Below are 16,440 nucleotides of genomic sequence, written 5' to 3' on the forward strand. Positions count from 1 at the left end.
AATCGGTTTGAATATACATATGTTGGACAACTTTACATGTGAATATCTGAGATGGGCAAGGGTCATTCCATTTTAATATGGACAATCAACATTATGAGTTTTGAGCCTCCTCGTAAATGGCTTAACAGCATGGTAAGACTGGGTGGCACACGAGTTCAACATTCAGGTCTTACACTTCAAACGGGGAACAGGGTAGGGGATTAGGCACAACATATATCATGAGTGTGAGGGTCTACAGGGGGTGAAGACATGTTTATAGGGACAGCTATGTTCTTTTCCAGGCCTCAACTTAAACTCTGGTCACCGCCAGGGCAATGATGTACTGCGGAAGGTAAATGATACAGTGTTTGTTCGGTTACTTGTTCGCGCCTAGTTGCTCATGAGAACAGGCCTTCAGTGGAACAGCCATGGGGAGGAGGCTGGGGGAAGTGCGGGTTTGCTGTGCGCGATTAAGTGGGGGAGAGCAGTAGCTCTACAGGCTGCTTGTTCCACAGAGGCCTGAATTAGTGTACTTAAAATGGAGCCTAAGTGTATTACAAAATGGAGTTTGTATCATGCTACAAGGTAAGCCGTGCAGTCTCATGCGTCGGCCCACAGCCACCCTGCATACGGGTCCAGGCGCACGGGTGGCCGCGGGCGAGTCATAAGCCTCACGTAAGAGAGGAGTGCAGGGGAGGGGGTCCTAAAGACCTTTGCTCCCATGCACAGCTTTGCTCTAATCCTTTATAGAGGGGGAAAATATGCATGGGCTGCTTATGGAGGACAGAGAGCCCCAACCTCGCCCCCAGCTTGGGTACAGTTTTTGTAGACTGATGGGGCTCCGCCAGTGCTTTAAGTGGGCCGGGGCCTGCCGGGGCCGGGCCCCGGCAGTCTCCAAAAAGTGAGGCTGAGCCGGGGCCCTGCCGGGGCCCCCCAGCCCCACCACGCCATGGCAGGACGCATTATCCCGCTGTGGCCGCAGCCGCAACGAGAGATGCGCCCGCCAGTTTAACTCAGGCAAGCTGACAGAAGTGCCAGCCAGCCACAGCGTCGCTGTGACTGGCTGGCACTTCCGTCAGTCTCTGTAACTTTCTCTGATGACCCCTCATCTGAGGGGCCATCAGAGGAAGCTACAGTCCCTTAGTTTCCCTCGCCAGGTCACTGACCCTCAGCGAACCCGCGGGCTCCATGATCTAATATGTAGATTAGATCACGGAGCCCACGGGTTCGCAGAGAGTGAAAGACGCCTCGGGGTCAGTGCTCTGAGCAGAGATCACTGAGCCCGAGGCGCCTTTCTCCTTTGGCAAGGCTTTATAAAAGATGCCTTCAACTGTGTACGTTTAAGCCATCTTTTATACACGTAGAAATATTTCTATGTTTATAACAGATGGCTTGAATCGTACACAATTCAAAGCAACTTTTATAAAGCTTTGTCGACGGACAAAGCCACCTTGGGTTTTGTCCGTCCTCAACGCTTTATAAAAGATGCCTACGTTTCAAGCCGCCTTTTATAAACATAGACATATGTTACAAATGTCTATGTTTATAAAAGGCAGCTTGAATAGTACACAAACCATAGTAAGGTAAGCACACAAGTGTGCGTAACTTACTATGGTGTGTGCACTTTCAAGCCACCTTTTATAAACATAGAAATATGTAACATTGCTATGAATATAAAAGAAGGCTTGAAACATACACAAACCATAGTAGTACGCAAACAAATATATAAATGCTCAAATACATTTATATATTTGTGTGCGCACCTTACTATGATTTGTGCACTTTTAGGCCACGCCCACAATGGAGGCCAAGCCTCCAAACGAGGGCCCCCCCTCAATTTCTTACCCCACTTAAAGCGCTGGGCTCCGCCCTTTCTAACCCCAGCCCACTTACAGCACTGACTGTTTATCAACAACAAACATCGTCATGGGGTGGAGGCCTTATGCCTCTCACCTGAGATTAAGGTTCCTAGAAGTACGTAAGAAGAACCATGCTTCCCTTATACGTGGTTCACAATTTGATGCTTTATGTACATGAACAGAAAGGGTGGACTAATCCCTTGCCACAATAACTACCATTGCTCTAGAGAAGGAAGTAATAGTGTGCCAGAAGGCCAGTCAAGTGTTTTTCACCCTCTTCGGGTCTAGTATAGATTTAAGGAGTGGACTTAGGGCAGTGTAGGCTAGTGGTTTGGAAATGGGTTAATGCTGGGATGTTATCCATTTGTCTTGCAAGACCAAATGTAATAAACAATTTTGCTCAATTCATTGCTTGAAAGTAAGTCAATTCTTTTAAAACTATTTACAGTTTCAGTCTGTCCTTATCTGTGTGCCAACACCCAAATTCATGCCTTTCTATATGTAGAGGCCAATGTATGTACACCTCCCGTCTGTGTACAGGTGGATGTGTATTTTTTGTGCCTGCCCAGTGTTTGTGTCTACCGCTTCATTAGTTTGCATCTATGTGTGTGGTCAAACCTGTCTCTGTCTTTCACTGAGCAATTAAACAGTTCTTCCTACCTATGCCACACTATGCCTTTTTATAGTGCTGGCTTTCAAGAGTCCATTTCTGTGTCCTTCCATTTCCGTCTACACTAGACAGGGTCTATGTGTACCTCTCTGTCTAATGGGCTCACATGGCATCTACTGCTTTCAAATCCAGTGTGGCATTTTGTGGTGTTTGGATCAATTACATTTCCAGTAGCATTGGAAATGTGCTTTGATTTGTAGAAAGGGATTAGTCAGGGTTTGTGTGGTCACATTCAGGTGCAGTCTACTAGCCTTTGGAACTCTGGCAGAGGGTAGCTGCAGCATTGTTTCATGTTGTGTGTTTCCGGTTAGAAAGAGAACATTTTACCTTTGAAAATGCCTTTAATAGAATACAGTCTTCACACAAGAGAGGAGCCTGGAGGGTATGTGAAATGTCTTATTTATTTAATTGACATCAGAACAAACCTAGGGTGCTTCTCTGAGGAGCCCTGTTTGCTGCAGACAAGGACCTTGGATGAGGAAGGAATGAAGACTGTTAGGGAGAATTCTCATAAATGGCTGATTTCCCTTACCTAAAGAGACCCCCAGCAGCTTTGCTGGATTTCTAGGATTTCTTTTTTTTCACCTGATAAGAATGTGAGCCTTTTTCCCACTCTTACATGTGTTTTGCTGTGTGTATTTTTACTGTTTGTGTGATCTTGGGCACTGGAGCCTCACCTACTCCATGTGCACAACTTTTTGTGTGTTTTACACAACACCTTCAGTGCAGTGACACAGGGTTGTCTTTGGGACTTCCTACTGACTCAATTTTTCTGGGGGAGATTCCTGTCCCCCAGAAACATGTAAAGTTGCCATTAACTTTATATTGTCACTTTAAACCACAGACCCAGTACACCCAATCTTACATGGAGTATTGGAAAGGGTTAACTCTTATCCCTTTTTGTCTGTGCCTCTTGGAGCCTTGTTTCGCTCCCTTAACATTAAGACTTGGCTGGTGGCAGTGGTAACTACCCTAACTTTCCTACCGCGATTATATTATATAAACGTGGTATTGTTTTAGGCTATTATAGCAGCCTCAAGCATAAACCCGCTTGACCAAATACATTTTATTTTGGTTCCGGCTGGGTTTTTTCTCCATTTCATTTTGTTAAAGTCTTTCTCGTGTTTTACTCTGCGTGCCAAATCTGGGATGATTCCTTTGTTCGCTGTCTTTTTGCTGGCTTCTACACAAGCCCTCCTTAAGGCGCCTGATAGTGTAGAGGGGCAGGATGTGAGGGAGGGATCTTCGGACCCCTACCATGTGTTACCTTAGCAACCAAAGTCGCACTTTTGTCTGATCAGCTAAGAGGACTGGCCTTGGTTTATGAATGGGGAAAACTGCATAAAAAGCAGGTCTCTGGGACTGGAAGAGCAGAGTCGACACTGGAACGAAAGAACCAATGAGAAACTGGAAGAAGAGAACCCCTACCACGACTGAACCACCCAGGTAAGCCCTGCTGCAGGTCCGAATCTCCAAATCCGACGACAGAGAAGATCCTCCAGGAAACATCTTCCCTTGAGCTGGTGGGACCAACCAGTTCTCCAAAACTCCAAGCCAGGACCCCTCCTCTGGTCGATTTCGCTGTACAGAGCTACAGTGGCCCGGATAGCCAGGAAGGTCGACCCTGCTTGGGTTTTCAGGAGCACACCTTTTATTTGTTGTTTTGCTCTGCAGCTGGTTTCTTCCCTGGGTGGCACAGGACTCTCCAGTCTTTCTACTTCGTGTCAGTCCGACAGTCGCTTCAGGAAGGGTTAGCCTGCAGGAACCACAAGGAATGTCCGCGTCAGCTACAGCTCCCTCTCCGTTTTTTTTGTTGAAATTTCAGTTTTATTGGTTTTACAAAAGGGAATTTCAACAATGTCGTACAAACATTACTTTCAAAGCAGGTTGCGAGAAAGAGATCATATCGTTGTAATAACATTATGAGGGTAATTCATAGAGTTCAGCGCAGAGGCAGCACACGCGAGCAGCGCAGAGAGGGATTGTGCGCCAGCGTGCGCCAGCCGTGTGCGCTAAACAGCATTCTGGTCGCACCGTGTATTCATGGAATTCCCAAGGCAAAAAGAGCCCTGGCGCAGAGAACATCCCGCAGCGCCAGTTACGCCCCCAAGAACGCCCCTCGCACAAGGAAAAGCCATCAAAATCCCCAATCCAGCGCAAAAGGCTGCGCTAAGCCTGGACCAGCTTACAGGGCCGCTACACAGCAAACGCCGAGCAGGGAACGTGTATTCCTGGGGTGCGCTGGAATTATCACACGCAGTAGGGCCTGTGCGAGCGGGGTATGTGTGTTACTGGGGTTCGTGGGGAGTTTCACACGCGGTAGGCCCTGTGATAGCGGGGTACATGGATTTCGGGGGTGCGCGGGAAGTTTCACATGCGATTGGCCCTGTGCGAGTGGGGTACGTGTATTTTGGGGGTGCGCAGGAAGTTTCACACGCGATTGGCCCTGTGCGAGCGGGGTACGTGTATTTCGGGGGTGCGCGGGAAGTTTCACACGCGATTGGCCTTGTGCGAGCGGGGTACGTGTATTTTAGGGGTGCGCGGGAAGTTTCACACGAGATTGGCCCTGTGCGAGCGGGGTACGTGTATTTCGGGGGTGCGTGGGAAGTTTCACATGCGATTGGCCCTGTGCGAGCGGGGTACGTGTATTTTGGGGGTGCGCAGGAAGTTTCACACGCGATTGGCCCTGTGCGAGCGGGTTACGTGTATTTCGGGGGTGCGTGGGAAGTTTCACACGCGATTGGCCCTGTGCGAGCGGGGTACGTGTATTTCGGGGGTGCGCAGGAAGTTTCACACGCGATTGGCCCTGTGCAAGCGGGGTATGTGTATTTTGGGGGAGCGTGGAAAGTTTCACACAAAATTTCACTGTCAGAGCGGGGTACGTGTATCCAGTGGGGTGCGCGGGAGTCCCACATATGAATTGGCAGTGTGGGTCCTCCCAGGTGTGACCTCTACCCCCTCCACGGGCCCTGCAGGCAGCCCGCACCACAGGGGACTACCCTGCACCCCTGGTCATGTCCTGCAGGCAGCCCATCCACCATGGGCATGCCCCCCAGCCAGGCCACATGTGACCTTGCACTAGTGATCACCAACTCATGTCCCCCTGCACTCCCACCCCCCAGCAGTGAGGGGCACCTGCTAGCAGGCCCCCACTCATGTCCCCCTGCACCCCCACCCCCCAGCAGTGAGGGGCACCTGCCTGCAGGCCCCCACTCATGTCCCACTCATGTCCTCAATTGTTTTACACTTTTTTCCACTGACAGACTAACACAAATGCCCACTCTAACTATGCAGGGATGTAGTCTGTAACCCTTATAAATATGTGCATTTTTATCATTTCTCCACCATGACGTTCCGTACTGTCTTGGGTAATCACATAAGACCGGGCTGCATCACGCATACACTTTGTGCAGCAGTCCATGTCCCTAGCACCCGACCAGCAGACTCATCCAGTTCAGAGTCACTATTCCATCCTGCAGGCGCCCCACCCCCCTCCACACTGCAACCATCGCCACGCTCCCCGTGTGTCTAACTCACACGATTCTGCATTTTTCGATCGCAGAGACTTGTGCCCACGTGGGTCCCAGCCCGAGCACGGGCGCCTCCCCAGCGGTCTTCCCATTTTGATTCGCTTTCCCAGAGATCACTTCCTTTCAGCAGGGCCGAGCCCCTTGATCAGCCAGCCTACCCCTGCGCGCCTCCACGCCATGTCGTTTCCAATGCTATGAGACACTAGTCTCCAGCGCATGCGCTGTGGCGCTCCGCCTCACAGTGCATATACTGAGCTCTCTATTCCAGAGCCAGCACAGGCACCATTTTGAGACGCCTGCACCTTGTTGCTGCTCGCCGGCAACCGCATCAGGTACGTGTCCCCTGCTTCCTCTGCCCAGCTAGGTAGAACTTGGCAACAGGCTTCCTGCCACCTTGCACTACCTCTAGCCTGTGTGCTCCAATTCAGACTTATTGCTCCCTCATGCTGTTTTTATATTAATTTTTACTTTTCATTGTTTGCTCACAGGGCTCACGAGACGAATCTTACCCATGAGCTCCCCAGCCTCGAAGATTTTTCTCTTGGTTATCCCCCATTTGGGCTCCCCATGCTCACGCACCACGTGCTCCTCCAACCTGAGACAGGTAATTTTCTTCCCCTGTATGAGTGCTCCCCCACTTTATCCACTCTTGTGATAGCACCACACTACCAACTGTACAGCAGTGCCACTAACTGCTGATTGTGTTAATTTTTTCGCAGTTTCACTGAGGTGCCACTTCCCATAGATCCTCCTCAGACCCTGTCTATCGCATCAGGGATTCCGCATCAGCCACACATAAGGGTCGCCTCCCACCAACCAGGCCAGCCCTCATACCCACGCAGCTTCAACCTGCTTCCTCACCTGCCCCATTTTGGAAAGACACGGCGTCCATCTGCACTTACTGGAAGCACGACCAGTGGTGAGTGGACCCCCTCTTTTGGAATCTGTCCCAGGACCTGTGTTTTAGTATTAGATACTATGTATCGACCTATTCAAGCACGCTGCTGCTGCTTTTTAGCATTGATCTCTTTCCCTCATGTTTTTTTCCTTGCTTTCTCTTTTCTCACACAGAGTCTCCTGACTTTTTTTGGCCAAAGAAGAAGGCTATCAACCTATCCTGCCGAAACGTCAGCAGCACACCCACCCAGACTTTTTATGGGTCTTTTTTGATTGTGCTGCCCTTTAAAATCCCTAACATCATATCCAGACGTAGACCGAATATAAGGTCAGACTTTAGCCGGGCACAGGAGACATAGATTCAACCGTCTCCCCATCTTACATTCTCAGTGTGTTCTCCATTCTCAATGACATAGGACATTTTGATTTTCAAGTTGTTGGTCAGATACAAAAATGATGAACCTACTTCTTATGTCACTGAGTACAGTTTCCTTTATATAGTGAATTTTTAACTATGTATGTTTTTTCATGAATGGACATCATGGATTGTCATGAAATGAAACAACTGGAATTTTTTGCAATATAAAGTTTATTTAAAAAAAGCTCATAATAGAAATTTAAATGATAAATTAAAATTCATTTTACATATATTTTTGAGTCATGAGTTTAGCATCAGCAAGTATGTTGTTTTTCTTAATGGTTGCCCAGAATGATATGTGTTCCCATTAGGGTCTAAATAACCAGTGTACACTGAATTTTCCATGTACACCTCCTAGATTTATAGAGGGGAGGACCATCCTCTTGTTATAGCCACTCATGTCCCCCTGCACCACTAACCCCCAGCATTGAGGGGCACCTGCCAGCAGGCCTCCACTCATGCCCCCTCCCTACATGACATAAGGATATGCAATCATGGCCCACTTCTACACCAAAATACCACAGCACGCCACCCCAGTCTTGAGATGGAATGAGTTCCCAATCCTCCCCACACTGACATGCCTATCTGAAGACACAAACCAAAAGTCAACTATGCACATCAACACATGTCCGTCACACACACACACTGGTTGGAATTGATTGCGTAAACCCACATTTTCACATGCATGAACCCAATGAGCGACCCACACACATGGAAGTAAAATATCAAAATGTATTATGGACAAAAATAAAGCAATGAAATGAAAGCATAAACAAATAGCAAACATGAAATGAAAAGCATGTCCAAAAGATGAGTAAATGAAAAGTATAACCAATCCAAAGAAATCCAAAAGAAAAATAGTCCAAACTCTCCCTCCAACAGAGCAAATCCAAAGGAAACCTAAGAAGAACAATCCATTAATCCATGTTCAAATCCAAATGAAAAGTTCAAATAAATCCATTGTCCAACTATGTACAATCCATTGTCAAGGGTCCATGAGCCCAACGAAAGAAATTAAACCTACCTAAGAAACTACCTAAGAAAAAAACTATATACAAATGTGTGGGGCATAGTGCATAGTTCAATCACCCCAAATCAAAGGAAAATGAAAAAAAACCTAACACTTAAAACTATTTACAATGGCAGCGGGTTAGTCCGACGGCTCACTTTTCGATGTCCTGGCCCAGGGCATCATCGAACTCCCGCTCAATGTCCTGGAGGCGGTCCTCTTCCATGGCCCTGAGGGCTTGCATGGATGATGACATGTTGACCTCCAACTCCCTGCGAATTGCCTCGAGGCACTCAGCCCGCCTCAGTGCCCTCCTCATGGAGTTCTCCGCCCTGACCATTGTGAGCCGTGCCTCTTCCGCCCACTGTCGCTCCGCATCTATGGCGTGGCCCAACCGCTGCCACACGGAAGCCACTTGTAATCCTGGGTCCTCCTGCCCTCTGGCTGATGACTGCCCCTCCAAATTCGATGGCCCTGAGCCATCCTGGCTCACACCTTGTTGCTGCTGCTGCTGTGCCTGTACCCCTGCTCTTGCTGCCTGCACGTCCTCCTCTGGCTGGGGTGCAGTTGTCGTGGTGGCCACCCCTGCTGGACGTCCGACTCCCGACTGTGGCAGGGATGTGTCCCCCACCAGCCTGGCCGCTGGGTCAGAGGCAGCTCCACAGGGTTCCCAGTTGATACATGGGTGGGAAGATGGCATGGAGGACGACTGGCGCGTAGGGTGTTCAGGTGAGGAGGGGGTCGGAACAAGGTCCAACAAACAGAGGAATCCAGCCCTGGTGACCAGTCCCAGTATGTCAATGCGGTCAATGAGGCATTCGAGATGACGTGCAGTGTCTTCACGAAAACACTGCAGGTCACCTTGCATGCCCCGTTGACGCAACACCATCCCACTCAGGACAGGCTCAACCCGGTCCCGGATAGCAACATCCGCAGGGAGAGAAAGGCCAGTTGTTGTAAGCGGACCCCCTCCCTGAAAACGGGTCTGGACGTAGGCATCCCTGCTGGTGCGGGATCATGTAGTCACAGGATCGGGGGCAGGATTACACACAGGCACCTCCGCGGTGGCCTGTGCTGCCTCCTGTCCCTGCCCCTACACTGCACCACTAGCACCAGTGGAATCCCCACCTCCAGACCCCGTGTGTGTCCCTTCCACGGCCTTCTTCTCCACCAAACCCCCCACCAACCTGGATGACTCCGTGCCATCTTCCTCCGTCGGACCCTGTGGGGTCTCAGCTGCCCCTCTGCTGCCGAGGAGTACACCTCCAACCTCCACCTCTTGGACCGACGCTCGGCAGCTGCGGCCTGGGACGTGGCACCAGACTCCTCACTCCCCGACAAGATGGCAACCTGGGAGGGGAGCCGGGCCTTGCGTCTCCGGCTGGTGGTGCGATCCCTGCCGCTCTGCTCCACAGCACCCTCTCCGCCCTCTTCATCAGTTGACGCTGCAGACAGGGAGAGATAGAACACAGGCATCAAGGCACTGGACAATGAATTGATACACACATGACAGTTCTACATGAGTCTCAGTGTCAAACTTCAGACATGGCGTCACACTCCCAAACACATATGTCATTTCAACTCACACACATGAGCAACTCAACAGCATTATTCCACCAGGCAGCATCATCCATACACAAAGAACAGCACGAGCAGCCGAAGGTGAGCCTGATGTCACATGAAACACGGGGAGTGCAGAACACATGCACACACGCCACCACACTTACATGCATGTGTACATCTCCACCAACTGTCGCAGTGATGAGATCGCCATCTTATCACATCTGCCATTCAGGCTTCTACATGTCAGTGTCACATGCATCCATGTTGCATCACAGTTGCACACTTGTCAAATACACACACATTCACATGTACACAGTGCAGATACATTCAGCTGGAACCTTCATCCATGTGTGACACCACAACTATGCCACCGTACATACACAGTAATTCAAACATGTGTGCTCCCATACCTGCATTTGGCCTGCATGCTTTCCAACACATACACCATCCATGTGTCTCACACATGAGAGGACTCACATGTGTCAGCCTCACGCACCTGACATACACATCCATACATGGCCCTACAAAAACACATGTGCAACCTGCACACTACTGGCACACCACAACACGCACAGCATCCAATCAGTATGCATGTACACTTACCGCTCGACTCCAGATGGGTCTGCCTCTATAGATCCTGGACGTGGAGCGCTGGACGTGTGCGTTCCAGGACCCTCATTTGGTGGTCCGACAGGTGGCCTGGCGCCCCTTGACATCCGCTGCCTTCAAGAGGCGCTGGGCCTTGTCGAGGGTCCTGGACCTGAAGTCCTCCCAGCGCTTCCGGACATGTTTGATGTCGCGGACTGCCACCGCCTCCTTGTTGATGGCAGTCACGATGTCCATCTAGATCCTGGTCCGTCCTTCATTGTCGGCGTGTGAACTTCCAAAGAGGGCATCATACTGCCCCAGGACTTGCTCCACCAGGACACCAACTTCCCTGGCACTGAAGCTGGTGACCCTCTGCCTCTCTGGCTGAGGGTTGCCAGTGGTGTCAGATGGGGTTGTGCCCAACATGGCAACCCCAGGTATCAGGTGTGGGTGGGCAACTGGGTCCTGGGGCTGGGCTGTGGAGCGATGGTATCCCAGTCGGGAGTCTTCAGTTCCAGCAGGGGTGGTCACAGCAACTGCACCCCTGGCTGACATGCAGGCAGCAAATAGCAGGCCACGTGGGCAGCAGGCAGACAAGCAGCAGCAGATGGCAGGTGGGAGCGTGCTTGGGGCTCTGAGGGGGCAGGAAAATGGCCTTTTGGGCAGGAGCGTGGTCTTCCGTGTGTATTCACCTGGCCAGCTTAATACAGAGTGATTTGGCACTTGAAAAAATGGCACGTCAGCGTGTAATTTGAGGAGAGGCCCTTAGCGCGTAAGCGCATCAGTGACGTTAGGTGCGCAGGTGTTGCCCACAACACGGGTGCATAGTGAATCAGCACGTGAGAAAACTGCACATCATCAGTATCACGCTATTTCCTTGTACGTGTGCTTTTTGTGGAGAGTGAGCGGGTGTATCTTGTACTTCTTGTCGGTTCACACGCTATTACTTCACAACGTTTCCAGTTCGTACTCCCTGTTTCCTCAGACTGCGTTTTTTTCTTCTTTTGCCGGGAGTGTTGCCTACGTGCACACGCGCGTCTTCTTCATGTTCTTTTTCAAGGCAGATGGTGAGTCGTGCACGTATTTTCCAACTGTGGTGGCCCCCGTGTGTCCCGTACCCCTTCAGAGGTCATTGTGGGCAACCTGTAACATGCGTACACTTATTTTTGTGTTTCTGGGTGCCACAGTGTAGTACGTGTTTATTTTTCCACACACGTGGTCTACCAGGGGGTGCGCGCATGTGTGCTTTTGTTTTTGGGGTGCCTGTGCGTTGCGTGACCCGTCATCTTCCCCCAGGGTTCACATACAGCCTTGATAGAGCACTAGGGTATGAATTCTATCTAGTCCCCTACCCCTTTCACCCCAGTTGCCCAGGACAATTGTTTACTGCAACTCCCATACGCACAACAACATCAGTGCCATGGTTGGGAGGCGACCAAGCAGTAAGGGAGGCTAAGGTGGCCGACCTCCAAAAGATGGGTGTGGTGGGAGCGTAAGGGGATGTGGCCAGGTTTTGCAGGGTGCCCCTAGACCCCCGTGTGTGGAGGACCAATCAGGGACACCCATGCCCCCCCATGGTTGTGGAAACGTAGCTGACACCATCCCAGCTCAGCCCTTGTTGGACCGGCCCATTTTGGTACCTGAACCGGCACAGGATGACTCCCAGCCTGACTTCCAGGTCAGCAAGTCTAAGCCACTTGTGGCGGTGCAAGTTGCTGTCACCAGGCCACGTGCATCTGGGGCAGCAATGTCATCTGCTGCCCCAATTAGGCAGGGTGGGGAGGCTGCAGGGGCAGCTGCAGCTCTATCCACGCCAGCTCTGAGTCTCCCAGCCGGGACAGTGTCGGTCCAGGTCCATCAAACCGACGTTGGCCCTGCCAACGACACCCTGCAGCCAATGCCTGCACCACCAAGACATATGGTCATTGTGCATTTGCACACTTCTAGTACCCAGTCCACCTGCACTTCTGCCCCTACTGACCAGAGCGGTGTAAGCCACTCAGGATCCGCACCACCTTTGAAAAAGAAGAAGGGTGCTCTGGCACTACAGGCTGACACCCCAGACACAGCTACACACTCCGGCACGTCAAGGAAGCCTAGCTTTAATGACGCTGAACTTTATGCATTTGTGGCCTATGTGTCGGCACATAGCCGCGAAATGGTGGTGACTGCAGGGTGGAATACCACACCTGGTCAACGTAGGGCACACTGACAGACCATTGCAGACTACATTAGTGCCCTTGGATTTGTGAGGCGCACAGCTGATGATTGCTACAAGCGGTGGAATGACGTGAAACGCAGAGCAAAGAACAAGCTGGCCTCAAATCATGCCTCTACTCTGGTGACTGCCGGTGGGTCTCCACCAGAGGACAACCAACTCACTGAACATGAGTCTGTTTCTGGAACCTTCGTTACAGAGGAACAGATCCAAGGCGTGGGAGACCTACCAGATTACGACGCATTGTCCTGTGAGTGCCCATGCATGTGTGTGTAATCCATGTGTATGTTGTTTAGGTGACGGATTCTGATTGAGTGCCAGGTGAGGGTGTGTACTCCTGAGTGGTATGGGTCACCCATGTGCTTCCTCAAAAACATTCACCGGCCTTGGATTTGGGTATGACAGTATTTCTTATGCCCACAGTAGCCAATTAGCACCACATTACTTCAGTTGCCCTTGAACTGTCATCTTGCTACAACATTGTTCTTAATTTGTCAGTGTTCATTCAGGCTGATTGTTTCAATTCTCCCATTTTTGCAACACATTTTTCAGCCCTAATGTCACATATGTGACATGCTTCTGTCATTGATTACACCCCACATTGGCCCACATTTGTTGCCTTGTTATGCGAATGATTAGACCATTTAGGCTGATTGAGTATTGGCCTGCTCACATTAATTTTTGGGGCCTGTTTGAATGTGGAACATGATAGTTGTTGCCTGTCATGTTGAAGTGACCAACCATTGATGTGTACATCTGCCTGCGATCACTGTATTATTGTACACTAGATGTGTTGCGGTGTGTGGCACATGCGTATTTTGTCACACTATTTAGCATTTTTCATCTCATCATGTCCATCTCACATGGATGGGTGACAGTGCTCATTCACTGACATATGGCTGTACTTGTCAAATGTACCATGGCTAGGCTACATGCCATCTGTGTGCTGGCATGTGTCATGTATGTGTATTGGACATGCCACTCACAGGCTAATGTGTGATGCCAGTGCTACCCAGCATGCAGAAAATGTGTTGCTTTTCCATCTTGGTGTCCTCAGTGTCTGCTTTTTGCCTCCCCTTCCAACTCATTGACAGTGCATGCATGCCAGGGTTATTGTCATGTGGGACATGTGTAAATCATGTACTGGATCTCTGGCTTGTCAGGCCTATGTGTGTGCTATGGTGCTCATGCCTGTTTCCATTTGTTGTCTTTCATGTTTTTGCAGGTGATGACGCACTTGATGCTGTTGAGGTTGGGGAGATGGTGCAGACCCAGGAGGAATCTCAGGCACGACAGGGCACCAGTGGAGGAGGTGGTGTGGTGGTGGGTGAAAACCCAATCTTATTGCAGACCCTACTGTCCAGGGGTGTCTCTGGTTGCACCTCCCCAGACCTCTATGATTCAGGTGCTGAATCGGATGATGAGACTAATGTGCTGTCGCAGGTGAGTGTTTCTGGCAGGGATTCTGTTCTGTCCAACCCACCTGCACCAGGGGTAGAACCCTCTATGGGGATGTCAGTGTTGGTAACTCTGCCTTCGGCTTTTACGGATGCAGGGTCACACTCCACAACATCTGATCCTGTTCCTGGGCCAGCAGATCAGAGGTGGAATGCAGTCCTGCAGCCTCAGGCAGTGCCGGCACAGCAAGGTGCAGAACGCCTTACCCCAAACATGTGTGGTGCCTGCCGACGCAATGGCCGTGCGCCACCAGGCAATACTGTATGGGAAAACTCCATGTACGGTATGGCAGCACAACAGGGAGCATCAGTTGAAATGATTGCTCAGGCAATGGAGAGGGTGGCCACTTCCATTCTCCCCCCTGAAAGGCAGATGGAGCAACAACAGCAGGCAACAGACTCCATTTGCCAATCACACAGGGAAGACATGTTGGCAACCAGCAGGGACCGATGGGTGGCACTGGAGACTCTGCCAGAAGCCATTTCTGTGGAGTCACAGGGCCGCAGGGAAGCCCTGAGGTTAGAACTCCAGTTCCTCAGGCAGACTCTAAGTAAACTTGAGGCTTACCGAAATTTAAGGTCAGAACAGCAGCTGGAGCAGCTCACATGTTCGCTCTCAGCTCAGCTGCAGGCAACTCGGGAGGAGATCCGGGCATCACGCGAGGACATGCGTGCAGAAATGCAGGCAACCCGTGAGGTGCTGCATGGGAATCTCTGCACTATCATCCTCCAGAATCAGACCTGCAACGCCCGCATGCTTGCTGCCATGGAGGACCATACCAGGGCTTTGCGTGGGCTGCCTCCCATAGCACCACCACCTACTGATGCAGAAGCAGAGGGTGAAGAGAGCGACAGCAGCAGTTCTCCCACAATAGTGTAGCCGTGCAGGCCATGAGCCCATGGAGGTATTTTCTTTCCGCAACATCCACGAAGGTGGGTGTTGGTGTACACCCTGTCCTCGAACCTCCTGGGTGCTCCCCCCTCCCCCGGCTCCCACATGGTCATTTTAGATTTTTTTTTTTTTCTTTTCAGTGTGTTGCCTTGTGTGGCTCCCGTGGGCATCCACTGTGGATTCCAGCTGGGCACATGCAGGCTTGTCCTGTGTTTGGTTTAGATGCTTGGGTTCCTGACCCACATACCCCTCCTGCTTCCCTTTCCATGGGCTTGCAAAGGGTGTACCAAGTGACAGTGACTTACACAGTGACATTGGGCTCCCATGAGCTGTGTGGGCAGTCTGTAGTCAAAACTGTGTGTACATCCCTAGTGGGGATTGTTGTTGTATTGAACACTGCATGGTGTATTGATATGTGCTTGTGCATCCATATCTTTCTCCTTATTCACAGGTACCTTCTTCATGTCTTCACAAGGCTGTCTCCTTTGCAGATGCAGTTCATGTTGCATGCAGTACACTGACACATTTGCCTGACATCAACACTCTGCCGTTGGAAGGGGTGGATGTGCTGGCTTATTCAGGTTGTAAAACTTGCACTACTTTGATTTGGTACTGTCATATTTTGGCAATGTTTCATCCTGTGTTGCTGTATTGTGTTGCTGGTAAGTATTTGGTCATGTGTGCTGTTTGTTATTGATTACTGTGAGCATATTGTCTGTGGCCTGTTTTCATTTGGGACAGTGCACTTTGTGACACGTGTGTCATGTGTTGTGCATTCCTTTGTTTGCTTTCACATTGCATGGCATGCCATGGTGTGTTGGGTAGCGGAGATGGGGAGGGGTTGGGTGACATGGCACTGTTTTCATGTTCTATTTTGCAAGAGAGTAGTCATTCATGCAGTATAAATGTGTGTCTTTTTGTGACACAGCATTGGTTGTCTTTAGGTAGGTAGGGATGCACACAATGTAGCACTTCCAGGTGACCATCTCAGGCTTGTATGGTTGTGACACTTGACTGTCCCTTATGTCATCATCATTGATTGTCAGCTGGTATGTACCAGGGCTGTGTGCACTCCACAGGGGTGTGATTTAAAGTGAAGTAATTAGCCACCAGCTGCGTACGGGCTGCCTCACCACGTGCCCTTTCCCCTACCATGCGCAGCAGCCGTGCATGTGGTTGGGGATGTGGGGGCACCACCATGTCCACCGGCAGGCCCCGGCGGGTTGCAACGTTGTGCAGTACACATGCTGCCACTATGATCCTGCACACTTCTGATGACGCGTATAGCAGCTGCCCACCAGAGCGGTCAAGGGAGCGAAAGCGTGACTTGAGCACTCCGAATGTGTGCTCCACTATGACC

Source organism: Ambystoma mexicanum, chromosome 5q (assembly GCF_040938575.1).
Source record: "Ambystoma mexicanum isolate Mex_15411 chromosome 5q, UKY_AmexF1_1, whole genome shotgun sequence".
Lineage (NCBI taxonomy): Eukaryota > Metazoa > Chordata > Amphibia > Caudata > Ambystomatidae > Ambystoma > Ambystoma mexicanum.